The following is a 15,424-nucleotide window of genomic DNA, read 5'->3' as shown; positions in this document are numbered from 1 at the left end:
CATTCCAATTCCATTGTTCTTTCTGTGGATGTGGATGGCATATTGTTGAAGAGTCCTTTGGGAATGTTCTATCAGAAGCAGTCCTTGCATACTGTGTATAATGTTCTTCTGGTTCTGCTCATTTCACTCAGCATCAGTTCGTATAAGTCTTTCCAGATTTTTCTGGTCTGCCCATTCACCATTTCTTATAGTACAATAGTATTCCATTACATTCATATACTACAATTTGTTCAGTCATTCTCCAATTGATGGGCATTCCCTCAATTTCTAATTATCTGCCACCACAAAAAAGAGCTTCTATAAATATTTTTGTATATGTGGGTCCTTTCCCCATATGGGATACATCCCTAGAAGTGGTATTGCTGGGTTAAAGGGTATGCACATATTTATAGCCTTTTGGACATAATTCCAAATTGCTCTCCAGAATGGTTGGATCAGCTCATAGCTCCACCAACAATGAATTAGTGTTCCAACTCTCCCACATCTTCTCCACCACGTATTATTTTCCTGTTTTGTCATGTTAACCAGTCTAATAGGTATGATGTGGTACTTCAGAGTTGTTTTAATTTGCATTTCTCTAATTAATAGTGATACAGAGTATTTTTTAAAATAGCTTAATTTCTTCCTCTGAAAACAGCCTGTACATAACCTTTGACCATTTATCAACTGGGGAATGACTTGTATTCTTGTAAATTTGACTCAGTTCTCCATATATTTTAGAAATGAGGCCTTTATCAGAGACACTAGTAAAAAAAATTTTTCCCAATTTTCTGCTTTCCTCCTAATCTTGGTTGCATTGACTTTGTGCAAAAACTTTTCAATTTAACGTAATCAAAATTATCCATTTTGCATTTCATGGTGTTCTCTATCTCTTGTTTGGTCATAAATTTCTTCATTCTCCATAAATCTGACAAATAAAGTATTCCTGGTTCCCATACTTTTTTAATAGTATCAACCTTTATACCACAATCATGTACCCATTTGGACTTTATTCTGGTATGCAGTGTTAGGCATGGATCTATACCCAGTTTTGGACCCCACTATTTTTCAGTTTTCCCAGCAGTTTTTGTCAAATAGAGAGTTCTTATCCCAGAAGCTGGAGTCCTTGGGTTTATCAAAAAGTAGACTGCTACAATCATTGACTACTGTGTCTTATGTACCTAACCTATTCCTCTCTACCCATCTATTTCTGATCTACCCCTCTATTTCTGAGCCAGTACAAAGCAGTTTTGATGATTGCTGCTTTATAATACATTTTGAGATCTGGTATGGCTTAGCCACCTTCACTAGTATTTCTTTTCATTAATTCCCTTACTATTCTGGACCTTTTGTTCTTCCAGATGACTTCTGATATTATTTTTTTAGCTCTATAAAATAATTTTTGGTAGATTGATTGGTATGGCATTGAATAAGTAAATTAATTTAGGTAGAATTTTTGTTTCTATTATATTAGCTCGGCCTACCCATGAGCAACTGATGTTTTTTGAACTATTTAGATCTAACTTTATTTGTGCAAAAAATATTTTTTAAATGTGTTCATATAGTTCCTGGGTTTATTTTGGCAGGTAGATTTCCAAATATTTTATGATGTTTACAGTAACCTTAAATGAAATTTGTCTTTCAATCTCTTGCTGTTGGGCTTTGTTAGTAATATATAGAAATGCAGATGATTTATGCAAGTTTATTTTGTATCTCGCAACTTTGCCAAAGCTGTTTATTATTTCAAGTAGCTTTTTACTTGATTCTCTGGGATTCTCTAAGTATATCATCGTATCATCTGCAAAGAGTGATAACTTAGTTTCTCCTTTGCCTATTCTAATTCCTTCAATTTCTTTTTATTCTCTTATTGCTACAGCTAACATTTCTATCACCATATTGAATAACAGTGGTGGTGATGGATATCATTGTTTCACCCCCAAATCTTATTGGAAATGCATCTAAGTTATCTTCAGTACATGTAATGTACTGTTGATGGTTTTAGGTAGATACTACTTATTATTTTAAGGAAGGCTCCATTTATTCCTATGTTCTTCAGTGTTTTCAATAAAAATGAATGTTGTATTTTGTCAGTTTTTCTGCATTTATTGAGATAATCATATGGTTTCTGTTAGTTTTGGTATTGATATGATCAATTATACTGATAGTTTTCCTAATATTGAACCAGCCCTGCATTTCTGGTATAAATTATACCTGACAAAGTGAATTATTCTCATTATAAGTTGCTATAATCTTTTTGCTAATATTATTTAAAATTTTTGCATCTATATTCATTAGGAAAATTGGTCTATAATTTTCTTTCTCTGTTTTGGCTCTTCCCTGTTTAGGTTTCAGAATGATATTTGTATCATAAAAAGAATTTGATAGGACTTCTTTCTTAATTTTCCCAAATAGTCTAGATAGTATTGGAATTAACTGTTCATTAAATATTTGATAGAATTTGCTTATAAATCCATCTGACCCTGGAGATTTTTTCCTAGGGAATTCATTGATGGCTTGTTCAATTTTCTTTTTCTGAGATGTGGTTATTTAAGTATTTTACTTCCTCTTTTGTTAATATGGGCAATTCATATTTTCATAAATATCCATTCATTTCACTAAGATTGTCAAATTTATGGGCATACAAGTGGGCAAAGTAATTTCTAATTACTGTTCTAATTTCCTCTTCATTGGAGGTGAATTTGTCCTTTTCATTTTTGATACTGGCAATTTGGTTTTTTTAATCAAATTGACCAAAAGTTTATCAATTTTATTGGGCTTTTCATAAAGCCAGCTCTTAGTTTTATTTGTTCAATATTTTTCTTACTTAATTTCAATTTTATTAATTTTTCTTTTGGCTTTCAGTATTTCTAATTTGGTATTTAGTTGGAGATTTTCAATTTGTTCTTTTTCTAGGTTTTTCAGTTACAAGCCCAATTCATTGATCTCCTCTTTCTCTATTTTATTCATGTAAGCATTCAGAGATACAAAATTTCCCTTAAGAACTGCTTTTGCTGTATCCCATAAGTTCTGGCAGGTTTTCTCATTATTGTCATTCTCTTGAATGAAGTTATTGATTGTTTCTATGATGCCTTGTTTGACCCACTCATTCTTTAGAATTAGCTTATTTAGTTTCCAATTAATTTTTAGTTTATCTTTCCATGGACTTTTATTACATATAATTTTTATTGCATCATGATCTGAAAAGGATGCAATGATTATTTCTACCTTTTGGCATTGGATTGTGAGAGTTTTATGCCCTACTAAATGGTCAGTTTTTGTGTATGTGCCACATGCTGCTGAGAAAAAGGTATATTCCTTTCTATCCCTGCTTAATTTTCTGACAGGTCTACCATATCTACCTTTCCGAGAATTCTATTCACCTCCTTAACTTCTTTCTTGTTTATTTTGAGGTTAGATTTATCAAGTTCAGAGAGGGGGAGGTTGAGATCCCAACTAGTATAGTTTTGCTATCTATTTCTTTCTGTAACTCTCTTAATTTCTCATCTAAGAATTTAGATGTTATACCAAGTCTGCACTGGTGCAACCTGCACTCCCCCAGCCTTGTGAAACAAATCCTTCCCATTGACCTTCTGGGCTATTCTGGGCTAGAAATCTGCCATACTCTGTCTCTTAGTGAATTCTGCCGCTCAAAATTTTGTTCAGATTCACTTTTTAGAGATATCTAGAGGAGTTTGTGGAAGAGATTATGTGAGTCTCTGCTTTAACTCCGCCATCTTGGCTGTGCTCCTCCTTAACAAACAAACATTTATTAACTGCTTTCTATGGAGGGAGTGTGATGCAATTGGCAGGTGGCTGGCTTTTTTTGTTTGTCCTTTGTTCTCAAACAGGACTATGACATTAAGGAGATGATGCCATGACATGCAAGTGAATTGTATTTAAGTGCTGATTTAGTCAGATGAGCTGAATTTGAATCCCTACTGCCACTTTCTATCTATATCTCCTTGGGCAATTCACTTAATTACTCTAGGCTTCATGTTTTTCATAATGATAAAGGTTTCTCCCAACTCTAAGATGCCATTGGACAGCTAGGTGCTGAAAAAGTGCTAGATTTAGAGTTAAGAAGGCTCATTTTCATGAGTTCAAATCCAGCCTCAAGCACTTACTAGTTGTGTGACCTTTCACCCCATTTGCCTCAGTTTCCTCATCTGTAAAATGAGTTGGAGAAGGAAATTCTATTATCTTCACCAAGACAACTCCAAATGGGGTCACAAAGAGTTGGATATGACTGAAAGAACTCAACAAGAAGAAATTTTGGAAGGCATTGCAGATACTAAAACAAAAAAAGAAACTGTTCCTTCAATTTCTTTACATTTTAAAAGTTGAATACATACTGTTGTGAGGATCAAACAAGATGATTTTTAAAGGGCTACAACAGCCTTAAGTCAATAAATAAATGTAAATTCTTACTCTCATTAAGCAATAGTACTATATGATGGGAAGAGGGCTATATCTGCAACTCAGAAAACCAAAGTTTAAATCATATTCTACTACTTGGAATCTGGGTAACTATGAGTAAAATCACTTAATCTTCCTGAGCCTGCTTCTTCTTTCATAAAATGGTGGTAATACTTGTACTGTTGATTTCACAAAGTTACTGTAAGGAAAGTTCTTTGTAAACTTTAAAGTTCTTGATAAATATGGTCTATTGCTATGACATTGAGTAATCTCAAAGATAAAGTCTGCCATGGGTAGCAATAGATCAAGAGGCAGGGGCATATAGAATACCTGTCTTCCTCCATTTAAAATTTAAATATCAAAAAGAGGAAGGATTATTTAAATAAGTATACCATAGTCCCTAATCATTGCTGGAATGAAAATAAGGGTTCCCTTAGCCTTCTATCTGCAGCCTCAACAATGACATTGTTATACTACTTTCTTTAATCTTGGCCTCATTATATATTTCTTGCATACTAAGCATTTTTTTCTATGAAAGAAAAAAGTAGATCTTATAGATTTGAAATCCTCCATAGAATATACATCCTAAGGACTCAAAGTGTCACATATATGAAGCAGTGATGTTAACATTCCACTACTCATGAACTGACAAGAGGGGTTAATCTCTCTTACTCCCCCTCCTTTTGGGGAGGCTGGGTTATTCCTTGCCTTACAGTATGATTTACCTTACTTACAGGGGTGAGGAACTTGCAACCTTGATCCCATATGTGGCCCTCTAGTGTGGTTCTTTGACTAAAACAAAACTTCACAGAACAAATCCCCTTAATAAAAAGACCTGTTCTGTAAAACTTGGACTCAGTCAAAAGGCCATACCCAAGGACCTAGAAGGCCACATGTGGCCTCAAGGACACAGGTTCCCCACCCCTGTGCCTTAGCCACCCAGATGACTTCTCTGAAGGAGGGGTTTACCTCAAACCAGACCAAATGGATGGCAGATGCCCAGCTCAATTTCAGCTGATCCATTTACCTACAAATGGTTGCTCCTTTATTTGCTGGGAAAAACTCTGGTAAATAAAATCTCCCTGGCCTGTGAAGGTTAAGCAAAATGAATCAATAATTTCTCTGTTACTATTCTGAGCCCCCAGCCAGAAATCTCACTCTGGTAAAATGTAGCAATTTTAGATCAATTTCTCTCCATTCCTAATCATCTCTTCTAAATGCTGCATTAGTTAATAAGCACAAACATAATTTAATTTTATGACAAAAAAATTAATAAAATAAAATTTTAGCAATGGGATTTATCCCATTGGCATCATGGTGTCGAATCAATGGTGATCTTAAGAGACAAAATAATCATTAAAAAGTAAGAATGAGCCTCTTGCTCTGGGAGGAACATCAGACTCCAAAACATAGCTTAGTTATCTTGGGAAAGGGGAAGGGGAAATTGAACAATCATTGTAATAGGTTTCCAGAAGCATAGGATTTGCCTCCTGCAAGATAAGTATACTCCAACTCATCTCCAAAGTACAAAAGTAGGGGCTTTATGACTGCAAGCTCTCTGCCAGCTTCCATGGCAAATGTAATTCCATCTTATGTCCTAGCTCTTATGGCTCAGACTCTTCTTCTTCCCACAGATCCAAAGGATGGGAGAAGATAGTTTATGAGAGGAAATCTTCCTCTCAGCCAGTCCCACAGTCAAGACAAAACTGAGGGTGAGAAGTGTCAATAGCATCTGTCTCTAGAATCCTCAATCTTCTTGGCAATTCTTGCAATAGTTATGATTAAGGCAGTGCTGAACATAAGAATAAAGTGCTACACACACACACACACACACAATGCACATAGTGCTATATTTAATATTTTGTTTTACATAATACATAATAAAAGCCAAAATCAAATTTTTCGTCATTTGATTCATATTAAATAGGGAAGGAAACCTATGGTTTCATTGCTGTGAAATGTTCTCATTCCAATGAAGGATGTGTTGCAAAATATCTCATCTCATTCTCTTCTAATTGTTTTATATGGTGTGACCTCCTTTCATATTCAGGTGACATATTTATTTTAAGCTTCTTAGAGTATATGGTATGAAATGTAGATCTAAATCAAAATTCTACAGAACTGCTTTCCAGTTTTCCAAGTAGAGGGCTCTTCCCCAACTAATAGATATTCTCCATATTATCAAACATCAGGTTATTGAGATTGTTTCTCATTTTTGTTTATCTAATCTTTTCAGCTGATCCCCTTTTCTATTTTTCAACTGGTATCAAATAATTCTGATGATTACTCCTTGTAAATTCAATTTGAGATCTGGAAGTGATATTTCTCCTTCATTCCCAACTTTTTTTCATTATTTTCTATGATATTCTCGGCCATTCGTTCCTCCAAATGAAATTTGTTCTTATTTTGTCTAACTATAAATGAAGTTTAAAGGACACCAGGGCTGCATAAAGTTTGTACTTCATACCCAATAAATTAGTAAAAGAAAAAATAATAGATGTTAGAGGGAGTTTGAAAGGGGAAAAAAGACAACCATAATGTATTACATGTGGACTTGTGAAGTGGTCCAACCATTCTTAAAGCAATTATAATTATAAGAGAAAATTTAAAAACTTTGTATTCTTTCACCCAGAAATTTCACTATTGGCCATATACTGCATGGAAGTCAAATCCTTGGGGAAAGTTCAACATAAAGAGAGACTTTTGAAAAGATGATGGAGCGAGTCAGAAAATTCCAAGATCTTCCCCCACAAAAGAGATAAAATAGCACCTCAGAGAAAATACTGAGCAGTGAAAATTAATGAGTCAGGGCAGAATGGGCTCCTTTAGGGACAATCAGAGATCTGAAGAAAAGTTCCAGGACAAGGTTTGGTCCCTGTGAAAAGTAAACACCTCCAGGCTAGGGTCTGGTTAAACAACAAGAGGCAAGCCTTGGGTTTAGATGGATTGAGAGGCTGCCTTGGCTTCAGGCACAGGAAGTTTTATTCCAAGGACAGTGAGGGGCCCAGGAAGATCTAGGAAACCTCTGTTGACAACAACACCAGATCCAGCTGCACACAGAGGCTCAAGAAGGAAAGGGGAAGAGCAGGAAGCAGGACACCCTGTGAAGGCAGAAGCAGTGGGGCAGGGACACCTCTGGCTATGGGCACTTACAGGAGGCTAGAGGTCTTGGTTTGAGTCCAAGGTCAGAGGGAAAAACTGAAGGAAGATGTGAGGCAAGAGACACCATCCCCCATACCCCAGGACTAGAGGTGATTGCAAAAATTAAGGTACTACAAATTTAAAAAACAAAAGAGAAAGAATCCAACCATGGAGAATCACTATGGGAATAGAGAAGACTAGGGTTCATCTTCAAAGGAGTCTACTAAAGCAAAGAAACCGTCTTCTACCCCAAATAGTAATGTCAAACGGCCACCTGCCCAAAAAGAATTCATTGAAGAACTTAAAAAGACTTTAAAACTCAAATGAGAGAGATTGAGAAAAAAACTAAAAAAAAAAAAAAAGACAAAGAACAATCCAAGAAAAGCAAGAAGATTATGAAAAGAAAGTTAACCAATTAGAAAAGGAGATCCAGAATCATAAGGAAAAAAATGACTCCTTGAAAATCAGAGTTGGGCAAGGGAAAGACAGCAAAATTATAAGAGATCAAGAAATAATAAAACCAAATAGAAAGAAAGAAAAAATAGAAGAAAATATGAAATATCTCATAAGAAAAACCACTGATCTGGAGAACAGATCAAGAAGAGAAAACATAAGAATAATCAGCCTACCTGAAAGCTACAATCAAAAACTGAATCTTGATACAATAATGCAAGAAATAATGAAAATAAATTGTCCTGAAGCATTAGAAAAAGAGAGGGACGTAGAAACAGGAAAAAATCCACTGATCACCACCTGAAAAAGATCTTATGAGGAAAACCTATAGGAATCTTATAGTCAAATTCCAAAACCCTCAGCTCGAGGATGAATCACATAAGACCTAGCAGCCTTGACACTAAAAGACCACAGGTCTTTCAATATTACATAAAGACGAGCAAAAGAACTGAGATTCCAGCCAAAAAATATCATACCCAACAAAGCTAAGAATAATCTTGAATGAAAAAAATGTACATTTAATGAACTGTCAGATTTTCAGGACTTTGTTAAGAACAACAACAACAACAACTGAACTTAATAGAAAATTTGACATATAAGAGCCAAGAGAAATATAAGGTACATACCAAAGATTAATTATAAGGGACTCGATAAGGACAGACTGTTTACTTTTTATGTATGTAAAATGTAAAATATATGTCTAAGATTATTATTAGTAATTAGGTAGCTTACAAGAAAGATTGGTTAAGACCTGGGTATGATATGACTTTTAAAAAGTAAAACCATTTAGGAACAGCTGAAAAGAGTAACCAACACAGAGGAATTAGATGGGGGAAGAGGACTGTTAGATCTGGAAACCTATTTTCATGGGGAATGGGTTCAAGAGGGAACAACACATATATATCTAGAAGAGTATAAAAGTCTTCTAAATTCAGAAAGACATAAAAAGCTAAGGGAATATGGAGGGAGGAGAGGATAAGGCAGGGATCTCTAGAGGGAAGAGTGATAGAATACGTCAAAATGGGGTATAGAAGGGTTTTAGATTTATGGGAATGGAAAGATAAGGAAAGAATTCTTCAAGGTGGGGTAGATTAAGTAATAAAAGAGTAAAGAAGTGGGTAGAAGTAAAGTAGAGGAGTTAGGAGGGATAGGAAATGAGATATTCACAAACATAAAAACAAAGATCAGAAGTAGAATTTGTTAGGGAAAGTATGTCTATGTATGTATTTATGTATGTATGTGTATATATATATATATGTATGTGTGTATCTATATATCAATATATAAATATATCTGAACCTAATTGTAGCCTTAGGGTTAGGGGGAGGGAAGAGCGGAGGAAGGGGGAGAAAAGAACAATGCTAAAAGGGCACAGCAGAGAACTGAAGAAAACTAATAAGGAAGCAAAGAAAAGATGGACAGCTCTCAACACAACTTTTAGTATTTATTATATAGTTTTTCTTGAAATGGAAATTTATTGCTATATATTTTGAATTCTCATGTGCTTTTTTCTTTCTTTATTATGTATTTAAGTTTCAATATTTAAGTCTATGTTTCCTTTTCTTTTCTTATTGTGTATATAAGTTTCAATAATAAAAAAGGGGGAAAAAATCCAACATATACCAAAATATTCATAGCAGTACTTCTTGTGGTAGAAAAACTAAAAACAAAATACTTGCCCAAAAATTGGGGAATGATTGAACAAATTGTGGTATGTGAATATAATGGGATATCATTATGCCATAAGAAATAATAAATAGGAATCCAGAGAAAGTTGGGAAGATTTGTGTGAACTGATTCAGAAAGCAGAACAAAGAGGATAATAGGAAAAGCAATCACAAAAATGTAAAAGTAAATACTTAAAGACAACAGAATTCAGCTTAGTGAAATGAAGAATTTGATTCCACAGTACTGATAACAAAATTATATTTCCTTCCTCTCCACAGAGAACAGAAGTGTGATTCACTATGGATATGGAATGTTGCAAATATTGGACAACATGGTCAATGTTTCTCTGTTTTGCTTAAACATCTCTTTGTTAAGAAAGAGCATTCTTTGGGGAGAAGTTATTGAGAAATTATATAAATTAAAAAAGTTTATATCAATAAAATTTTAAAATAGAGACATGAGATTACTCTGATTATAAAATCAATGACAACCAGAAACTGATGTTAGGCAAGCTCCGTGTGATAAGAATGTGTTTCTCTGTGGAAGCCCCTTATCCACTATCCAACTATCTCCTGGACACCTCTACCTGAATAATATTAACTGATACATGGCATTTTATAATTTATAAAGAAGCTTATTTATCTCATTTGCTTCAAAATGAACTCCTTCTAAAACCTACTTCTCCATTCAACCTCTCCACTTCTGTTAATGAGATCACAATGTTGCCAATCACTCAACCTCAAGATGTCAAAGTCGAGAGGCCTTGGCTTCTGTGGGGCTGATGCTGGGCAAGGATTCATGTCTGAATTTGAGCCAGTTACAGGAAATATGGCTTGCACAAACTCAGATACCTGAATTTGTTCCAGACTATCAGGCTGAAAGTTTGGCTTTTCACAGTCTCCACTTAAAAATTAAGAAAGAGCCCCTTAGCCCAGGCTGGAAGCTGGGCTCGGCCTGCAGTCAAGAGCAGTCCTTTAAATTCAACTATGCAGAAAATTGTCTCCATAATGTTAGTGCCTATCATCAGAAGCCACAAGTGGGAATGAGGCTCTCCAACCCCCCAAAAGCAATCTGACACTCTTATGTCTCCCTTGCACAGGCTTCTCCAAATGTAACTCACACCCCAAAACCCAATCAGGTCTTCCCTGCTCATCTCCCACCATCCCAGCTCATCCCAGATAGCAGCTACCCAACCTGACCACAGATTTCATTGCCAGTTTTCTTGATAGCTTTCTTGTAATTCCTTTCCATCTTTGCCTAGGATGCTGATGGAAGGATGTCCAATGTCAGATGTCTGAACCAAACATCCCCTTCCCTCCAACGTTTTAAGCAGGAGTACCATGATCAGGTTCATGAACACACCACCCTAGTGGGTAGTGCAGCCAACCCCAGCTTCCCCCCACCTGTAATCATTAAACAAGAACCTAGAGACTGCCTGTGATTCAGAACTGCCTAGTTATCACTCCATTTGCATGTGGCAAGAGGGCTTCCTGGTGGACCCCAAAAGAACAGAGGGTTGTGTGTTTGAAAAGGGCTCCAGGCAGTTTTACAATGACATCTGTGTGGTCCTAGAGAAATTCAATAGAGATATCAAACAAGAGCTGGGAGTGGGGCATGGCCCTCCCCCAGTCTCCCCAATGGCTATGTTCTCTGTAATTGTGTCAGTTTGGGGTAGTCCTTCTTGATGACCCCTCAAATTCCCATTTCATTGCTTGGACTAGCCCCAGCATGGACTTTAACCTAATTGAGCCTGAAGAAGTGGTTAGGTCCCTTTCCATTGCTAACATTCTATGTTACATGTTCTAATATTGTCTTAATGTTGTTTATTCTACAACTTTCCCCAAAATTACAAAGTGTTAGAAAGAGACACAAGTATCAGAAAAACCTGGAAAGTCTTATTATGAACTGTTGCTGAGGGAAATGAGCAGAACCAGGAGAACACTACACAGTAATAGCCACATTGTTCAATGACTAACTTGGCAATTCAAGGATCTAAGACAACTCCAAAAGACTCATGATGGAAAATGATATCCACATCCAGAGAAAGAACTTTGGAGTTTGAATGCAGATGGAAGCATATTATTTTATCTCCTTTTCTTTTGTTGCTTTGTTTTGCTTCTTTTTTCTCGTGATTCCTCTCATTAGTTCAAATTCTTCTTTACATCATGATTAATGTGAAAATATGTTTAATATGAATGTATAAGAGGAGCCTAAGTCAGATTGCATGATGTTATTGAGGAGTGGGGAGGAGAGGGAAGGAGAGAAAATTTAAAATTCAAAAAGTGAATGTTAAAAATGAAAAATAAATAAATTTTAAAAAGAGACACAAATAGCCCAGAGATTCTAAAATAACCAAAGGAAAGCCCTCCGTTGAGGATCTATGGGAGCACATGGGCAGAATGAAGAAGGAAGGAGTATGTTCATGTACAATGATGGATGGAGTTCCCCCACCAAAGAAAGCACAGATTATTCCAAGCAACCACATAGAAAGAAAAGTAAAAATCTGAGCTGGAATGGAAATGTCAAATCCCAAATATCAAAAGCCAAAAGGAAGAAACCCACATAAGACTTATTCAAAAAGCAAACTACAGCAGTTATGTCTTCCATCTCAGTGTCCAATGAATTATCAGCATGCTTTGTGTTGTTCTGGAGCTCTGCCTGAACACACATGCAACTCATGATGGGGCTGTCCAAAAGGGGCCTTTTATTCACAGGCTGTTCTACCAGCAAAGATGAATGATTCACAGGGAATGGCAATGAGGAAGACGGTTTCAGAAAAAGCTGGGAAGATTTATATGAATCTAGGATATGTGAAGTGAGCAGAACTAGAAGAATGTTGTACACAATAACAATGATCCCCTGTGAAAGACTTACCAACTTTAATAAAGATTGATCCAATATAATTCTGAAGGACTCATGATGAAAAATGCTATCTACCTCCAAAGAAAAGAACTGATGCCCACAGACTTGGATAAATGTACTACAGTTATCCTTTCCACATCACAACTTTCCCCATCACTGTTTCAATATATCATGGGTCAACATAAGCGATTAAATGGGAATTTGGGGGGAGTTTTGCAGAAGCCACAGATGACTCGCCAAGGCCAACAGATGACACAGAAAAAGCTGAGAAACTCAGAAATGCATAAAACATATTGATAGTATTGTATAATATCAATATATTTTATCTTTTAGTAATATAATAATCCAGGCTTCTTCTCTGATACAAAGGGAGGATCAAAATTTTTATGTGAATTTTCCAGAATGAGGGATCACCAATCCCTTAACCCCCACAATATGAAAAGGATAATTGTAGTTGACATTCCTTCAAACACTTAAGCATCCCAGTTCATCAGTATCTCCACTCCCATGGTTGATATCTTCATCTCAGTTCAATGACCAACAAGGCTACTTTAGATTCTATAGTTAAGTCCTCTCTATAGACATAAACACTGAAATATCTTTCTCTAATCATAATCTCTTATTTTTCCTTCTCTCCCTCTACCTCACTATTCCTAAATCTATTGATTACCCTCGTTATCTCTGGACACTCCACTACCCTTATTCCCCCAGTCTATCACACAAATTTTGACCTTACTCTCCTCCCTTTATAATCATCCCTTACCTAGTATTATAATAATTTCCTAACAGGAAATTTCTAGTCTTTCCCCTCTCCAGTGCAAACAAACAAAATCATCTTCGCTCTTTTGTCAAATATGAAGCAGAAAAGAGAAAAATACTTCATTTTGTTGTTTTTTTACCAAGAATATACATGCATACACACACACACACACACACACACACACACACACACACACACACACAGGTTTTTCCTGTTGCATCTAAACATTGATTCAGTGTAACAGGAAGAAAGTGGGGGGTGGGGTAGGAATTACTTTTTTACGTAGTCTTGGGAAGAGGTCATACAGGTTTGAAGTATATTGAAGCTATATTATGACTTTTGTTTCATATCAACATAAGATAATGTATTTCTTCTCTGGGTGTCCACAGTACAGATAATTCTCATTGTATAAATAACTACTAGGAGAATCCTGGCACAGAAATGAAAATGTTCTGAGCATTTGTCTTGTTATGTCTAAAAATCTGCAGGTGTCAGGGAGAAGCTCCTTGGATACACAGCTGGGTTTAGTTATTGGGCATAGTTGGTCTTGCACCTACTCTTTACTCTTTCTCAAGACATATTTAAATAATGTCCCAAAAATTATCTCTCTTTTTTGGGCTTTCTTTTTGCATCTGGCTCCCAGAAAATCTATAAACTGTGACATTTTCCTTGAATCTGATTGTGTCTACCACATCCCCTTCCCAACTCTGGTTCCCCAATGGAACTGCAGACTAATTAAAACAAAATTTGTGTGTTTGGACTTAGCCCTTCAGATCTGTTAGGTGTGGGAAAGCTCATCATATCGAAAAAAGAATGTGGGATTCCTTAATGTTCACAACATGTCAAGTCTAGGATGTTGACTGGAGTAGGGGAAAGAAGATTTGGTGGTCTTTTTCCTACAGGAAAGAGAAAAGTTATTTAGTCAATAAAAATTAATTACTCAGTCATGTATCTACTTCCCATATATATGACCCACATATAGACTCAATGTGCACTCCTTTAGAAAAAACTATCCAATACACAAACTAGGTACTTTAGTCATTTTTAGACATGGAACCATGAATGTGCATTTAAGCCTTTTTCTGCTGTGTTCCCTTGATGACATATATAAACACTAGATAATGCTAATGCTTCTATTCTCTTTGAGGCTAAATTGACAATAACCATTGATAAAGAATGTCATTAACTCCATGTAGGACTTTAGGACAAAATAGATGACTTGAAACATTTATTGCTTAGAAAGTAGCTTATTCCATATCTGAACTCTCATCAGCTTTCTGCGCATCAACAAATGAATAATGAGCTTCAGCTTGCCGAGGAATGTTCTGTGGGGACTTTTGTAACTTGATAGAATGGACATGACTGTTGAGAATATGATGAAGTCTCTGTCTGATGCGGTGGTGCTGGCTCTTATGTTATCCATAAGATAGAAATTAATTTGGAAGAAGATTTAAAGTTTTTAGAGTGTTTGTTTTTCTTTTTCCTTTTTTTTTCTTTTGAAAGAATCATGAAAGCTGAATGTTTTATTCTACTTAGGTTGAGGGATAAAAGGGATATCAGAAACATTGCATTTTACTATTTATGATCACGTTTTTCCATGTTTCTTATCTCAATTCAAGGAAAGAACATGAGATTGTGGGGATTTGAACAGAGTGGAAAGCAGAGTACTTCTGAGGAAAACTAGTCGGTACTTGGTAAGCAACTCTTAGAAAAATATTCCTGTTCACACCACCAGAATGACTCCAAGGAGTCTCTCTGAAGAGCAGAAGGACATGAATTCTCTCCCATACACCTCCACTCTGGGTGGCCATTTAACTCTCCACATATAACAGTGATGGAAGACCCCATATACAACAAACAGACCCATCCTCTGTACAATGGATATTCAGTCTTGTAAGCAACATATTATAGGCATGTCTTTTCATATGAATGTTAATTGGAATAATGGGCTAATGGGGGTATCCTGAAAATTAGTTACATATGTGTGTATTTTTATCCCTCCTACCCTGAGTTCTTGTGACCGTTAACTTCACTAGAAATAAAGAAAGAAAATTTAGCATACATTTTGTTGGGATGGGAATTTGGGTCCACAAAGGAAATATCCTTGGAGAGGCTTCACTGAAAAGTCCATTCAAATAAGTCTGC

At 35.8% G+C, this 15,424-nt stretch overlaps 1 pseudogene; it reads left to right on the top strand.

Moving 5' to 3' along the window:
• The first annotated feature begins 10,438 nt into the window (after window positions 1–10,438).
• On the top strand, window positions 10,439–12,476 carry LOC140507955 (ETS translocation variant 1-like; annotated as a pseudogene).
• The last annotated feature ends 2,948 nt before the right edge of the window (window positions 12,477–15,424 follow it).

This window comes from Notamacropus eugenii, chromosome 5, assembly GCF_028372415.1.
Source record: "Notamacropus eugenii isolate mMacEug1 chromosome 5, mMacEug1.pri_v2, whole genome shotgun sequence".
Lineage (NCBI taxonomy): Eukaryota > Metazoa > Chordata > Mammalia > Diprotodontia > Macropodidae > Notamacropus > Notamacropus eugenii.
Note: the sequence above shows the minus strand (reverse complement) of the source record. Positions and strands in the feature narration are given on the sequence as shown.